A 15080-nucleotide genomic window follows, 5' to 3' on the forward strand; every position below is an offset into this window, starting at 1 on the left:
GTGTACGTATTTTTAATCCCTAGAGTACTCATCACACCTACAAGACATTCAATAAATATTTGCTGAATGAATGGGACAGATGAGGCTGTACTATCCTTGAGATCACACAGGGAGATAAGGCAGTGCTAGCCTCATTCCAATGCTTATTCCAAGTTCTCTTGTCTCATCACAGGGCTGTTGCAGGCTCAGATCAGATGAATGTATTCTAATGCCTTGGTAATACAAAATCCCATGGATACCTCCTGATAGTTTGTTGGGGAAAGGACACTACATTTAAAATTAAAAGGGGAGAAACTCAGCAAAAATCACTTTTGGGCTGGGCATGGTGGCTCACACCTATAATCCCAGCACTTTGGGAGCCCAAGACAGCAGGATTGCTTGAAGCCAGGAGTTCGAGACCAGCCTGGGCAGCATAGCAAGACCCGTCTCTACAAAAAAATGACAGAATTAGCCAGGTGTGGTGGTACATGCCTATAGTCCCAGCTACTTGGAAGGCTGAGATGGGAGGATCGCTTGAGCTCAGGAATTCAACGCTGCAGTGAGCTATGATCATGCCACTGTACTCTAGCCTAAGCAAAAGTGAGACCCTACCTGCAAAATAAAAAAATTTTTTTGGAGACAGAGTCTCACTCTGTTGCCCAGGCTGGAGTGCAGTGGCGTGGTCTCGGCTCACTGCATCCTCCACCTCCTGGGTTCAAGCAATTCTCCTGCCTCGGCGTCCTGAGTAGTTGGGATTACAGGTGCCTGCCACCACGCCCAGCTAATCTTTTGTATTTTTAGTAGAGATGGGGTTTCATCATGTTGGCCAGGCTGGTCTTGAACTCCTGACCTCATGATACACCTGCCTCAGCCTCCCAAAGTGCTGGGATTACAGGCATGAGCCACCGCACCGGGCCTGTAAAATAAAATTTTAAAAAATCACTTTTGATTTTCTGCACTGCAGCCTGTCTAATAGAGCCTTAATAACTGGGGAGTAAGGGACCTCATCACATCTCCTAAATGTGACAGGAACTAGGAACACATCTGACCTATGCACTTTAATACTGCCTTTTTTCAGCATTTTTTAACACATATGCTGGGACTAAGAAAATCAAGATGTGCTCCTCCACTAAAACCTCCACTGTCCAATTGGAATTGTAGTCTAGACAATTCTAAGGAAAAGTGATGACCATATTCTGAAGAACATAAGTAGATCTCAGTAGTTATAAACTCTAATTTATAAGCATTTGGTGAATAAAATATTTACATAATATGTAAAGCATTTGGTGAAGAAAATATTCACCAAAATGCTGTTTGATCCTCATCGTGAGAGCATATTTTTAAAAATCTCCAAAGCTCACCACTCATTAATAACCCAGCAGTTTTATCAAGACTGTGGGATATAGCAAAGATGCCTCTGCTGTGTCCTTGTTCTCTCTGCAAGCTTTTTACCAGGTGCTGAACTGGAGACTTGCTGAGTGCTAGACCACAGTGATTTGGTAATAGCTGGATGTGAAGATGGCTGGCTGTTCTTTCAGAAGACCTGGCTGGAGTTCTTATTGCTCAAAGCTCCAGCTTGCAGCACTGGGCTAGAGCTGATGGAAGGAGAGCTGTTACCATTCTGTTCTACATGAATGCTACACTGTGAAAGAACATTGTCATCTGACTTGGGCAACAAGGTAGTGTTCAAGACGTCTTAGAGGGCCTAATCAGAACTTACCAGCTATAGTGTAGAGCTCCCTCTAGTGCAGATGCTGGACCTTTGCAGCAGAAATTACTCAAGCTGTTTAGTATAATAGAAACGAAAATTCCCCATCCCATCCTTAACCTATTATCATCAGATAATAGTCTAACACTTTACTGCCCAGTGGGCTGTATTAGAATGCCCTGAGGAGCTTCCAGAATGCTCTATGGCCAGGCTGCATCCCAGACCAATCACTCAGAGTCTCTGGAGGGGTGTGTGTGGGTCTGTCCAAGGTCAAGCCCCACTGCCATAGATTGTAATTGGTACTAAAGGAGGGAGTGCTCACAGATGGAAGAGATGGCCAAGAACAGTGGAGTAAGGAGCAGCACAAGCTGCAGACTGCAGGAAGGATGGCACACAGAGAAGGAGCGGCCAGAGAAAGGGGCAGAGAACCAGAGTCCTCATGGTCTGGACAGCAAAGAGCGAGCAGGCAGTCAAGTCACTTCGGTGGCCTGGTGCCTTAGTCAGCTCAGGCTGCTGTAACAAATTATAATGAATTACCAGGTAGCTTAGACACTAATTTATTTCTCATAGTTCTAGAGGCTGGGAAGTCTGCGATCAGGCTTTCAGCATGGTTGGGACTGGGTGAGGACTCTTTTCTTGGTTTCTCATACGGACGCCTCCTTGCTATATCCTCACATGGCAGAGAGAGAGAGAAGGCATGCTTGCTTATGTTTCTTCCTATAAGGGCACTAATCCCATCATGCAGGATACAGACATTCAGTGCACCGCACCTGGGAAGGCTCAGGTCCAGGGGTAGGAGCAGGGTGCCAGGAAGAGCAAAAATTTCTGTCATCCTGCCACTCTCCTCTTTCACCTCTACTTCCTCCTCCTGCTCCTCCTCCTCCTTCTGATCACCTCCCTCCTTCCCGTCTGCAGCTCTCCACTCCCCTCCTAGACTTTCTTGATAGAACCAGAAGGGAATGCTTGAATTGGCCTGGACTGCCCAGCCTGTATGGTTCCGGGAGTGGGGTGGGTGGATGCAGTGACCTCCGCAGGCCCTCCCAGCTCTGCCCTTCTGTGGTCCTGTGGTTGTGACTGGATCTCCAGGATGGACTTTGACCTTTCCAGGTCTAAGCACTGAAGATGCTTTGATGCTTCTCCCCAGGAGGAAATTCAAAATAAAAGCAAAACCACAAACCATACAACTTTTATATGTACGCTAAAAATAAAATGGCTTTTTTCTTAAATTTTCCAATTGCAAAAGTCTGAATATTTGAAAGCTGTACCTCCTTTGCCCTCTTTTGAGTTTTGCTCTGTCACCCAGGCTGGAGTGCAGTGGCTAGATTCTGCTCACTGCAACCTCCGCCTCCTGGGTTCAAGTGATCTTCCTGCCTCAGCCTCCAGAGTAGCTGGGATTACAGGCGCGTGCGACAACGCTGGGCTAATTTTTGTATTTTTAGTAGAGACGGGGTTTCACCATGTTGGCCAGGCTGGTCTCAAACTCCTAACCTCAGGTGATCTGCCCATCTTGACCTCCCAAAGTGCTGGGATTACAGCCGTAGGCCACCACATTCAGCCCAACCCAGTTCTTTTGTTAACCCTTTGTTCTGTGATCTTTGTCACCCCATCTCTTTTCAGAGCTGTGTGCTATGTTTTGTTGTTGTTGTTGTTTTTTGAGACAGGGTCTCCCTCTGCCACCCAGGCTGGAGTGTAGTGGTGTGATCTCAGCTCACTGCAACCTCTGCCTTGAGGGCTCAAGTGATCCTCCCACCTCAGCCTCCTGAGTAGGTGGGACTATAGGTGTACGCCACCACGCCCAGCTAATTTTTGTATTTTTTATTGTAGAGACAGGGTCTTACCATGTTGCCCAGGTTAGTCTCAAACTCCTGGGCTCAAGCAATCCTCCTGCTTCAGCCTCCCAAAGTGCTGGGATTATAGGCATGAGCCACTGTGGCTGGCAAAAGCTGTGATATTTATGGGTTGGGGGGAACATCAAGAAAGTAGAAGCTTGCTTGGCTTGCTGGATCTTGGGAGATTCTGTTGCCATCCTAAGTCTTGGGCCTCTCTCACCTGGAGCTGCAGCAGACATTTCAACATTTCAGCCACACCTCACAATCCTGATTTCAGCTCTCCCCTCTGCCACCACATGACAACCAGGAGCTTCATTAGAAAGCCTTAGCCTGACATTGTAACCTTTACCCTGCATTGGGCAATGCCTCCCCTGGGAGCCTCCCACCCTCCACTGGCCTCTATTTGTGACATTCACCTTTATGTTTGAGTGCCAAGTTCCTCCCTCTTGGTGTCCCACATCAACAAATCAGATGAATACAAAAAATTACATAATTCCTATGAGCCAACCAGAGGGAAAGTGAAGACCAACCATCTAAGGAAATGGGGCATGGATTATCTATCACCCCTGGTTCAAGTCAGTTAAAGACATACAGGCTGATCATGGAGTCAAATATGGCCTGATCTAGAAGCATGGGGAAAAAATGCCAACTCTATCAGCTTTGTCCTCAGACCCTGACATGAAAGCAAAGTTCACATCTACTGTCCAGATTCTGATGGAGGCCACCTGTGGTCGGCAGTTCCATTGGTTTGCTCTGTGCATGTATGAGTATAGCCTCCAGATCTCCCCCAGCTTCCCACCCCATCCTTCATGCAGAGGTCACTGTATGTTTGGATAGATGCCAGGGTGCCATGGGGCCATGTCTGCCAATGGGCAGGGGGACTACTATGAAAAGGCTCTACACTTGGGGCCCTCAGGGGTACCGCTGTCTCCATGAGCCTCCTATGGCAGGACAGGCTGATCCTGGTGTGCAAAGCCTGGTCATCTCACATCCATTCCTATTCTGGGCCAAGCACTCCTGGGCCTCAGTCTCCTGCCCCTGTGCCAGCCTGTGGGTGGTAGGATTCTGAGGTCCATGTTGGGTTAGAGCAGTAGGTCTCAGCCAGGAGATACTGTCACAACTAGGGAGAAGGTGCTGCTGGTATCTAGTGGGTCAAGGTCAGGGATGCTACTAAACATGCTACAGTGCACAGGACAGCCCTCAGAACAGAGTTCTATCTAGTCCAAAATGTCAAAGAGAAACCCTGGGTTATGGGAAGGGGTGTCCTCCAGAGAGCATGGCCTTAGATTTTCAGCCCCTCTAAGAATGAGATGTTCCTTGTTTATTTTCTCCATCTCTCATCGGCCCAGTTGTAGGGGAGGGAAGAGTTAGACCAGGGTAGGATCCAAGCACTCCTGATCCTCTGAGCCAAATATGGTTCTCCAGATAGCACAATTTCCTCTAAAAATGCAGTCCAGAATGGAATGGGTAAGAAACCTGCGTCCTTCCTTCTTCTAGTACATTGACTTTAAAAACTCATCTTAAAAATATGAAAAAGACATTTACTGTAGCACTGTTCATAACTGAAAAAGATTAAAAAAAATCCTAAATGTCCACTTAAAAGGACCGGATAAATAAATTATGATACATTCATGCAGTGGAATTATATGCAGTTGTTAAAAGAGTGAGGTAGCTCTAAATATAATGATATGAAACAATCTCCAAGACATATTATTAAGAATCCCATGGCCAGGCACAGTGACTCACACCTGTAATCCCAGCACTTTGGGAGGCCCAGGTAGGAGAAGGGCTTGAGCTGAGGAGTTTGAGACCAGCCTGGGCAACATAGTGAGACCACATCTCTACAAAAATAAAACAATTATCTGGGCATGGTGGTGCACACCCGTGGTCTCTGCTACTTGGGAGACTGATGTGGGAGGATCACTTGGGTCCATGAGGTCGAGGCCACAGTGAGCTATGACTGTGCCACTGCACTCCAGCCTGGGTGACAGAGCAAGACCATGTCTTGAGAAAGAAAAAGGATACCAGCAAGATGCAGGAACAATATGCCTGGTGTACTAATACTTGTATGAAAATATTATTTTAAAATACTATTTAAACCTATGGTGGCAAAAGGCAGATTTACCACTATCCCTAAGCCCTTTTATAAGGCACTAATCTCATGCATGAGGGCTTGCCCTTATGACTTAATCACTTTTTAAAGGCCCCACTTCTTCATACTATCACCTTGGCAATTAAGTTTTAACAGATGAATTTTGGGAGGCACATTCAGGCTATAGCAATACTCTTCATGAAAGGTCTTGTGTATATTTTGCTAGATATATTCTCAGGGTTTTGTTGCTATTGTGAATAGAATCTCTTTTTCTATTACATTTTCTTAATTTGTTATTACTGATGTATAGGAATGCTAATCATTTTTTAAGTTGATCTTGAATTCAACAACCTTGCTAACTCTCTTACTAGTCTTAATAATTTATCTGTATATTCTTCTGAATTTTCTTTGTAGATAATTATATGGTCTGCAAATACAGGAACTTTTCTTTCCAATTTAAAATGTTTATTTCCTTCATTTTTTTTTTTTTTTTTTAAGATGGAGCCTCACTCTGTCGCCTAGGCTGGAGTGCAGTGGTGTGATCTTGGCTCACTGCAACCTCCACCTCCCAGGTTCAAGAGATTTTACTGCCTCAGCCTCCTGAGTAGCTTGGATTACAGGCACCCACCACCATGCCCAGCTAATTTTTGTATTTTTTTTTTAGTAGAGATGGGGTTTCACCATGTTGGCCAGGCTGGTCTTGAACTCCTGACTTCAAGTGATCCTCCTGCCTTGGCCTCTCAAAGTGCTGGGATTACAGGCGTGAGCCACTGCACCTGACCTTTATTTACTTTATATATCTCACCTATTACTGCTGCAGTTTGCAGAAGAGAGGATGCCCTCAAACCTAACTTCTCCAAACCATTCCAAAGGGGAAGTCTGCTCCACGTCAACAATGTTATTGTTTTTAAAGACCATAAGTCAACATGTTAGATTATAGCAAAATGATGTCCAAGGGGCAATATGAAAGCAAGACTGAGAGTCCTGGAGAGAAGGTGGCAGAGCTGCCTTTTTAAGATGGTCATCCCCTCAGACCCTACCCTTCTTGCCTTGTTCTCCAGTTGACAGATTTGCCTGTTGGGGCCCACACGGGGAAGGAGATAGGAGGCTGGACTGAGAGGGAGATGGAGAAGCTGCCAGAGGCCCTTTTGGATCCAGAATTGAGGCAGCAGTTCCAGCCAGGTCCAGAGGTGGGGGCTGCCCCCCAACCCCCAAGGGAATGGCACCGATTCCAAAATGTGGCAAGAACTCTCTGGCTGGGAGAGGGTTGTGCTTGCCCCCTTGAATCACCTGAGCCCAGTCTGGAAGGCCCAAGGGGGAGCACAGGCCAGCCCACTCCAGCCCCATCCCCTCCCTTTAACCCTAAGCTATTCACTCTCCCAGATTCCACTCCTTTTTCCTAATTGACCTCCCTGCAAAGTCTGCAGAGAGCAGCACTCCTTCATGCCAGCTCACCCCGCACTGTCCTTTCTTTCAGCAACCCCCATGGGTATGAACTTGAGATGATTCATTTTCCTAAAAGCCTCTTTGGGGTGAGGGAAGGCATGGGTGGCTCTGAGGTTTGGAGTGGGGGCTGCCTCTTCTCAGAGCCACTGGGAGAGCCAGTGTCACCCTCCATGGTGGGTGTCTGCGGGCTGGGGAGCAGCCATGGATGACACCATCTTTGCAGGCAGCCCGGGTCATCCCCCGTGGCCTGGGAGGCTGAGGGTGCACCAACTCCCACTCCCAACAGGGCCGAGGCTCCTTCCTCACCTAAGAGGTGACTTTCTTGAAGAGTAGGGGCAGAGGAGCCGGCAACCTGGGCGGTGTAGGCACCCGGGAGCAAATCTGCGGCTCAGTCTCAGAGAGAAGTCTCCTCCAACATAGCTATTGCAGAAATGGGGAAACTGGGCTGAGAGGGAAGGGGGCTTGCCCAAATCACCAGCCCTGGAATGTTTTGCGCTTCCGGGGTGGATCTCCCAGGAAATGCATTTTATGGCACCGCCGCCTCTGGTCAACCACCTCGAGGTGTGGTGGGCCTGGACCGTCACCTTGACTGAGGGCCAGGCTGATGAAGTCAAACCTACCACTCAGGAAGGAGACCCAGCCCTTCTCCAGGCAGAGTTCAAACGTGGGGACTGCCTTCTTTGGGCCTCAGTTTCCCCACCTGAATTCCAAGGACCCCTCTAGCTCCTACACTCTGGGCCAGGCTTTTCCTCTGAGCCCCAGTCAGCCTAGAGGACCAGGGCTACATCTTCCTTGGACAGAGACCCACCATAGGGGTGGCAGGAGGTAGGGGTGGGGGTAGGCAAGGTTCCTGTAGGGAGGTGAAGCTGTCATCAGAGATGGGGAAGTTAACGAGGCAGTAAAGGCTCAGGGGTCAGGGAGGACCTCTGTTGGGAGGAGGCTGCTAGACCCAGTTCTGCCACTGACTTGCTGGGGGTCCTTGAGAAAGTTGCTTCCCCTCTTTGGTTTCAGTTTCCCCAGCTGAAAAATGGAGGGTTGGGCCAAATGGTCTAAGGTTCTGGGAACCTCTAACTTAGGGCCCGTAACTGGTGGTCAAGATGAGGGAGAGTCCCTCGGGGTCAGCTGAATGCCTGAGAGGCAGGACAGGCCCAAAGGTGAGCAACTTGAGCACACCAGGTGGGCTCGGAGCTGGAGATGAGCCCCACAGCCTGCAGAGCAGCCCTGGACCCTGGAGCCCCATCTCACCAGTCCGGTGGGACTTCAGAGACGTGGGATCCAGCCTCCCCTAGTATTGCAAAGCTGGGGGATGGGAGCTGCAGATTCTGACACCACAGCTGCCTTAGATATGCCAGATGGGCTGGGGCAAGACACACCCCTCTCTATGAAATGAGCAGTCAGTCCAAATAGATACGCTAAAGAAGGGCTGTGGGAGGGACCCAGCTCTAGCCTGAGGCTACAGACTGGCTTCCAGGGTACTCAAGCAGCTGCCTCTGGGGGAGGGGTCCCAGGTATGAGAGGCAGGGCTCAGAATCTAGGCCAAGCCTCCACAGGACCCCCCTCTGGAGAGCTCGGGGCAGTCTGGGGGAGGGTCAGCAGGCAGCAAGTGCACTAGGAGCATCTTTCACAAGGCACCCCATATTGCATCTGCTCCAATAGGCAGCGAGTTGGAAAGTGGATGGAATAGGCAGGGTGGCAGCTGCTCCCCAGGGCCAGGAGTCCAGCCCAGCACCCACCCAAGTCCACCTCATGCCTGCTCAATTGGGTTGATCCGTGCTCTGGGCCCTCTGGCCCCACCCTCAGAGGGAGGGGTTTGGGGCGACCAGGTGAACTGGCCCTTGCGGGAGGCAGGCAGCCCCTCACCAGCATCCCCACCCCCACCTCTCCAGCCCCCCTCATTCCCTGATCCTTCCACCTGCTCTCCTGCCCCAGTAGTTTCCTCTGCTCACTCTCATCCCTTTTCCTGCTCCCAGGCTCACCTGCTCAGATGTCCTTGACTCTCCTCTGAGTCTCCCTCTTTCCAAGCCGCCTCCCCTCTACCTAACACATTCTCCCTGAAGACACCAGAGTACACAAGCTCAAGTTCCTGCACCTCACCTTTACTCCCAGACATGGGAGGGAGATGACATGAAGACCCAAACGCCACTTGGCAAGAGATCTGGGGTACGCAGGGGGCAGATCTGAGGCTGTGGAAGCTCCGGGGGCTCCCTGCAGGAGGCTGCATTTAAGCTGGCTTTTGAATGTGGCTCTGAGCTGAGACCTCTCCTTGAAGCTCCAGACCAGGAGCCAGCTGCCAGCTGGACCACTTCATTTGGTGTCTCAGAGGAACCTTGCACTCCATAGGTCTAACTCTGAACCCAGAAAATCCCCCCATCTCAGCCTCGTTTCTTCTTAGGGAAAGCACCACCTCATACCCAGTTCTGCACCAAACCCACACTATGAGCGCTCTGGATAAGCCAGTGCCAAGAGGGAAAGAGCTCTGAATGCCAAGCCAAAACATGTGAGTTTTAATTCCACCTCCAGCTCCAAGAGTTGTGGGTAGGGAAGGGCCCTAGTCCATTTTGCTGTAGAAAGACCGGTCTGGCACTGTATTGTACATGGATGACAGGGGAAGAGTGCGGGTGGAGAGACCAGAAGGAGGGCAGGACTGAGGAGGTAGGGACATGGCTGTAGCGGTGGAGATGGGAGAACAGACAGGACTTGGTGGCTACTTGGATGAACCAAGGGAGGGGTCAGGAAGAGACACCCAGTTTTGTACCAGATGTGTAGAGTGTGGGATGCCATTTATTGCTCCAGCGAAGAGGAGGAGGAAGAGGTATGGCATGGGAGGAGATAGCTGAGTTCTCTCTTGAATGTCACTTGAAGTCCCCAAGGAGAGACAGGCCTGCCAGCACCTTCGTGAACTGCTTCAGCCGGCTCTTGGGGTGCCTGTGGTCCCTGGCCGTCTCGACTCTCCCCTTTGTGGCTGTCAGCTGCCATGGGGGTCAGTTGCACAAGGGCCCAGCAGGTCTGTGTGTTTTCCCAGGGGACCGCTGCATGGCCAATGCTGAGGAAAAGCTGATGGACGACCTTCCCTTCTGAACAAAACCCGTTATAGCTACCTGATCCACCCAGCCACCAGCAGAGGCCCTCACAGCTCATCTCCAGCGAGATGGAGCTCTCCCTGGCCCAGCGTATCAGCATGGTAGGTGCAGAGGGCAGCTGTGGCTCAGGCTCAGGTGAAGAGGCAGCTCATGCCCACACCCCAAAGCAATCATTGGCCAGAGGAATGAAATTACTAGGGTTGACTTAGACTTACAATTACATGGCAGGGAGGCTGCAGAAGGGTCCATGAAGTTCCTAGGTGTCCAACATTTAATGAAGTCAAGGTTTTGTTTACAAAGAAGAAACAAGGGTGGGAGTGGGATGACCACTGGGTAGGCAGCCAATGGGCCTGCTCAGCTGAGTCTCCAGCACGACCATAAGCTTCTCCTCATCCTCACGGTCCCACCTTACTATCTCCCCCCACCCTACTCAACAGATGACCTTACATGCTGCCTACTTGTTGGGGGAAATAATAACCAGACTGGGGGAAGTGACGGGTACAGAGGCCCAGGTGTAGGGGCAGGACCAGAGGCAGTGCAGCGCCTACTGAGCCAGGTGGGTGAGGGTCTGGACAGTGGGCGTGGCTGCTGCAGGCATGGAAAGGAGATGCAGATGGAGGCACTCCCAGGGACCATTGTCAGGCTCTCCATATGTGGAGGTGTGCAGAGGTGGGGGTGCTGAGGAGGGAGGAGGTGCGGGGAATTTCTCTTCTCCTCTCTACTGCCTCTGAGTTGGAGATGTCAGAGGCAACCATGACCCACTGTAAATGAACACAATGTCCCCACCCACAGGGCTAGAACCTGACCTTGGAAGCAGCTCTGAGGGCAGCATTCACATGGGGAGAGTGCAGGGTGCTGTGTCCAGCAGGGGAAGGAGGTCACCAAGGGGGCTGACCCTCCTCTGGTGAGGTGGCTGCCTTCTGACACACCAGCCTCTCTCTTTAGCATGGTTGGCCCCCACACACCCAGCCTGTCAAACTTACAGCCCTCAAGAAGGCTTTGGCTAATTAATGAGCAGCTCCCTCTCCTAGGAGGAAGGATGTCTAAAGGATGGGGAACCCTGTATGCTCTGCCCCCTCCCTCCATAGTTGGACCGGAAGGAAGGGGGCTTTCAGACAGGCTTGCCCAGGCTGGGGTCTGAGTGTCACTGTCCAGCCAATGGTCATCCCGCTCCCACCCTCACCTTCTTGCTTAATGGGTGAGCCCAGCTGTCACCCTAGTGAGGGTGAACGAGCAGGAGGCTGCGCTGCACTTCCAGGCTCAGGCTGCCTGGCCAGATCTGCTCTGAGGGCCCTGTAGGCTGATAGAGGCTATCAGGAGGAGGACGGGGTGCAGCTGCCAGCCCCCACCCATGCAAGTCGTACTTCTAAAAGTTTGGGTATACAGTAAATATTAGGTCCTGGGCTGCTGGGCCAGGAAGGGGTATTGTCCTCCTATTTTTCAGGGTTTGTTTATTTATTTGATGAGGGAGGGTTATAGGTACAACCAGTTTAAAGATGGAAATTTTTAGAGTGCAGGCGGGGATTTAGGGTAAGCCAAGCAGACTTGTCCAAGCAGCTCTTCTGGGGAGGCCAGAGTCCTGTACCAATGTCCTCAGGCACGTTCAGCGGCTGCTGGGGGAATGCTAGACAGGATTAAAGCACAGGAGAACTTTCTGGATGATAGAAATGCTCTATATCTTGAAAGGAGGTAGATTACATGGGTAATGCATTTGTTAAAACTGATCAAAGTGTACATTCACATCTGTGCATTTCATTGAATATAAATTATAACTCAAATTAAAACCATTTTTTAAAAGACAGATGGGTCAGGCGCAGTGGCACACGCCTGTAATCTCAGTATTTTGGGAGGCCGAGGCGGGCGGATCACGAGATCAAGAGATCGAGACCATCCTGGCCAACATGGTGAAACCCTGTCTCTACTAAAAATGCAAAAAAATAGCTGGGTGTGGTGGCACGCACCTGTAGTCCCAGCTATTCAGGAGGCTGAGGCAGGAGAATCGCTTGAACCCAGGAGGCAGAGGTTGCAGTGAGCCGAGATTGTGCCACTGCACTCTATCTAGCCTGGCGACAGAGTGAGGCTCTGTCCCAAGGAAAAAAAAAAAAGCCCTGAGGTGGAAGATTGCCTAGCGGGCTCTAAGAAAACCAAGGAGGCTGGAAGACTAGAGCAGAAACAAAGCAAGAGAGGCAGCAAAGAGCCAGATCATGGAGGGCAAGTGTTAGCAAATGTGTTCTGTGAAGGGCCAGATAGTAAATATTTGAGGCTTTGGGGGTCACATGGCCCCCATCATAACTAGGCAACACTGCTATTATAGTGTGAAAGCAGCCATAGACAATACGTAACATATGAGTGTGGTTGTGTTCCAATGAAACTTTATTTACAGAAACAGCTGGTTAACTTGCCATCCAGCTACTGTTTGCCAGCACCTGATGTAGGACCCTGCAGGTCATTGTATGGATTTGAGCATCGACTTTGAGTGAGATGGGAGGAGGGGAGACAAAGATTTTGAGCATAAGCTCTGAAAGGACCCCTTTCCCTGTTGCATTAAGAATAGATCATGGGGTACACAAGGATGGAAGCAAGAGAGGGAGCGAGGAAAACAGAAGGCTGATGCAGTAATCCAAGGGGAGATGGTGACATTTTGTGTCGGGGTGTTGGCATTGCCATTGATAAGAAATCGTTATATTCTGAATATATTTAGAAGACTGAGCCAGCAGGATTTGCTCATGGTAAAGGTAACATACAAGAGAAAAGTCAAGGGAAACTCTGAGGACTTTAGCCTAGCAACTGGCAGGATGGAGGGGAAAGATTAAGAGTTCAGTTTTGGACATGTGAATGTGAGATACCATTCTTGAGGATGAAAACCCTTGAACTGATGTAATCAAGTCAGGTCAGAGAGGAAATATAAATTTGGGAGTTGTTGGGGTTTAAATGGTATTAATACATGGGACCAAGGATTGACTGTAGATAGAGAACTAAGAGGTCAAAAGACTGAGCATTTCATTAACAAAAGACAGGGCAGTAAGAAGGAGCCTGCAAAGGAGACTGAGCTAGCGCAGTAGGAAGAAAAGAGACTTGGCAGCCAGAAAACCAAGTGAGTGATATATGTCAAGGACTGAGGGGCATCAAATGCAGGCAGAGAAATGCTGTGGGGCAGGGCCACCACAGAGAACACCTTCCCAGGCAATGCCCAGCACAGCCACTGGGGCAGGGCTGCCCCTGAGACCCTGGACCTATACAGCCACCAGTGTGCAATGCTAGGCTGGGAGAGCTGCATGCACAGGACTCCAACCAGTGAGAGCCAGGGCATGGGCTGCACCCAGTAAAGCTATGGGGGTGGAGCTGCCTGGAGCCTTGGGGATCCAACCCTCACCCCAGTGTGACTGGAAGGTGAGACATAAAGTCAAAGACTATCCTCAAGCCTCAAGATTTAATGTTGTTTACCTGGTGCATTTTGGACTTACTTAGGACTAAGCTACTTCTTCTTTCCTATTTCTCCCCTTTAATGGGAATATCTATCCTATGCCTATTCCACCGTTGTATTTTGGAAGCACGTAACTTGTTTGATTTGACAGCTGGAGGGAAATTTGGCTCAGGATGAATCATACCTTGAGTTGGTCTTACCCATGTTTACAGACTTTGGACTTAGAATTTAAAGTTGATGCCGGAACAAGTTAAGATTTTGGGAGCTATTGGGATGGAATTAATGTGTTCATTTAAGAACGTGAACTTGAGCAGCCAAGGGTGGAATGCTATGCTATGATCTGAATGTGTCCTTCAAAATTCCTGTATAGAAACTTAATGGCCAATGAGCTATTAAAAGGTAGGACCTTTAGATGATTAAGTCTTGAAGGCAGAGCCCTAATGGATGGGATCAGCATCCTTATAAAAGGACTGACGGAGTGAGTTTGATGGCTTTTTGTCCTTCCACCCTCTGCCAAGTGAGGACATAACAAGGCACCACATTGAAGCAGAGCAGCTCTTACCACTCAACTTGCCAGCATCTTCATCTCAGACCTCCCAGCCTCCAGAACCGTAGGAAATTTTCTATTGTTTATAAATGACCCAGTCTCAGGTATTTTGTTATAGCAGCATAGATGGACAAAAGCCAGTGCTTAATTTAGCCCCAGCCTAGCTCTACCCCGCTGCAGCCAGCTTCTGCAGTAACAGGAATGCAGAGTGCAAACTTCCACAGGCTCTTCTTGACCACTGATTGACGCCTTGTAGATAAAAAAACCAGAAGGGCTTTACCTGTTGCTTTGGTGGAATCTTAGTCCACATTCTCTACCGATCTGGGCTAAGGCTTACTGCATTTCCATCAAATCAGTATGAGAGCCTATCAGACAAAAGGCATTTTTCCCTGGATGGGGAGGCTGAAACAATGAGCACCTAGTGGTCACAGAACACTCTGCAGACTGCAGTTTACATTCCTGGCTGTATTGAGCTTCTATTGCTTCTAGATTCACTTCTCCATCATACCTGTCCTCTGCAGCTGATTGTGGATAGTGCTCTACAGCCTAAATTAAACCTTTGTTCAGATGATATGAGATCATTTCCCAAAGGGGAAGGAAGTAAGGCACAGGCATGAAAACGCTACTGTTTTATGAAATGACAGGGCAATGGGAGAAGGAAATCAAGAGCCCAAAGAGTGAGGACCTCTGCTGTAGACAGCTGCTTGTGAGGGGGTTGGCTGGCTCTGTCCTCTTCTTAGCCTGCAGGCCAATGCTTGCTCACCAGCCCATGTGGACAAGCTGGCCTGGCCTTCACACAGGCCTGGGCCACGGCAAGACACAGCAGGATCAGCTCAGGCAGTGCCTGAACAGGAAGGGCCTGGGGAGGAGCCAGGTCCTGCTTCACACCAGTGAAAACCGGAAGGGCTTTGCAAATGGTTAGGAGTTTGTCTTTTCACACCATGGAACCCTCAAATATCTGTCATCAATGCAAAG

At 49.6% G+C, this 15080-nt stretch overlaps 1 protein-coding gene and 1 pseudogene across 1 annotated transcript in view; both read left to right on the forward strand.

The window, feature by feature from the left end:
- PAIP2B (poly(A) binding protein interacting protein 2B) overlaps window positions 1-15080 on the forward strand; it is a 118710-nt gene that overhangs the window by 45378 nt on the left and 58252 nt on the right. The gene's annotated exons all lie outside the window — the stretch shown is intronic.
- Window positions 4375-9279, forward strand: LOC129463019 (homeobox protein CDX-1-like; annotated as a pseudogene).

Source organism: Symphalangus syndactylus, chromosome 14, assembly GCF_028878055.3.
Source record: "Symphalangus syndactylus isolate Jambi chromosome 14, NHGRI_mSymSyn1-v2.1_pri, whole genome shotgun sequence".
Lineage (NCBI taxonomy): Eukaryota > Metazoa > Chordata > Mammalia > Primates > Hylobatidae > Symphalangus > Symphalangus syndactylus.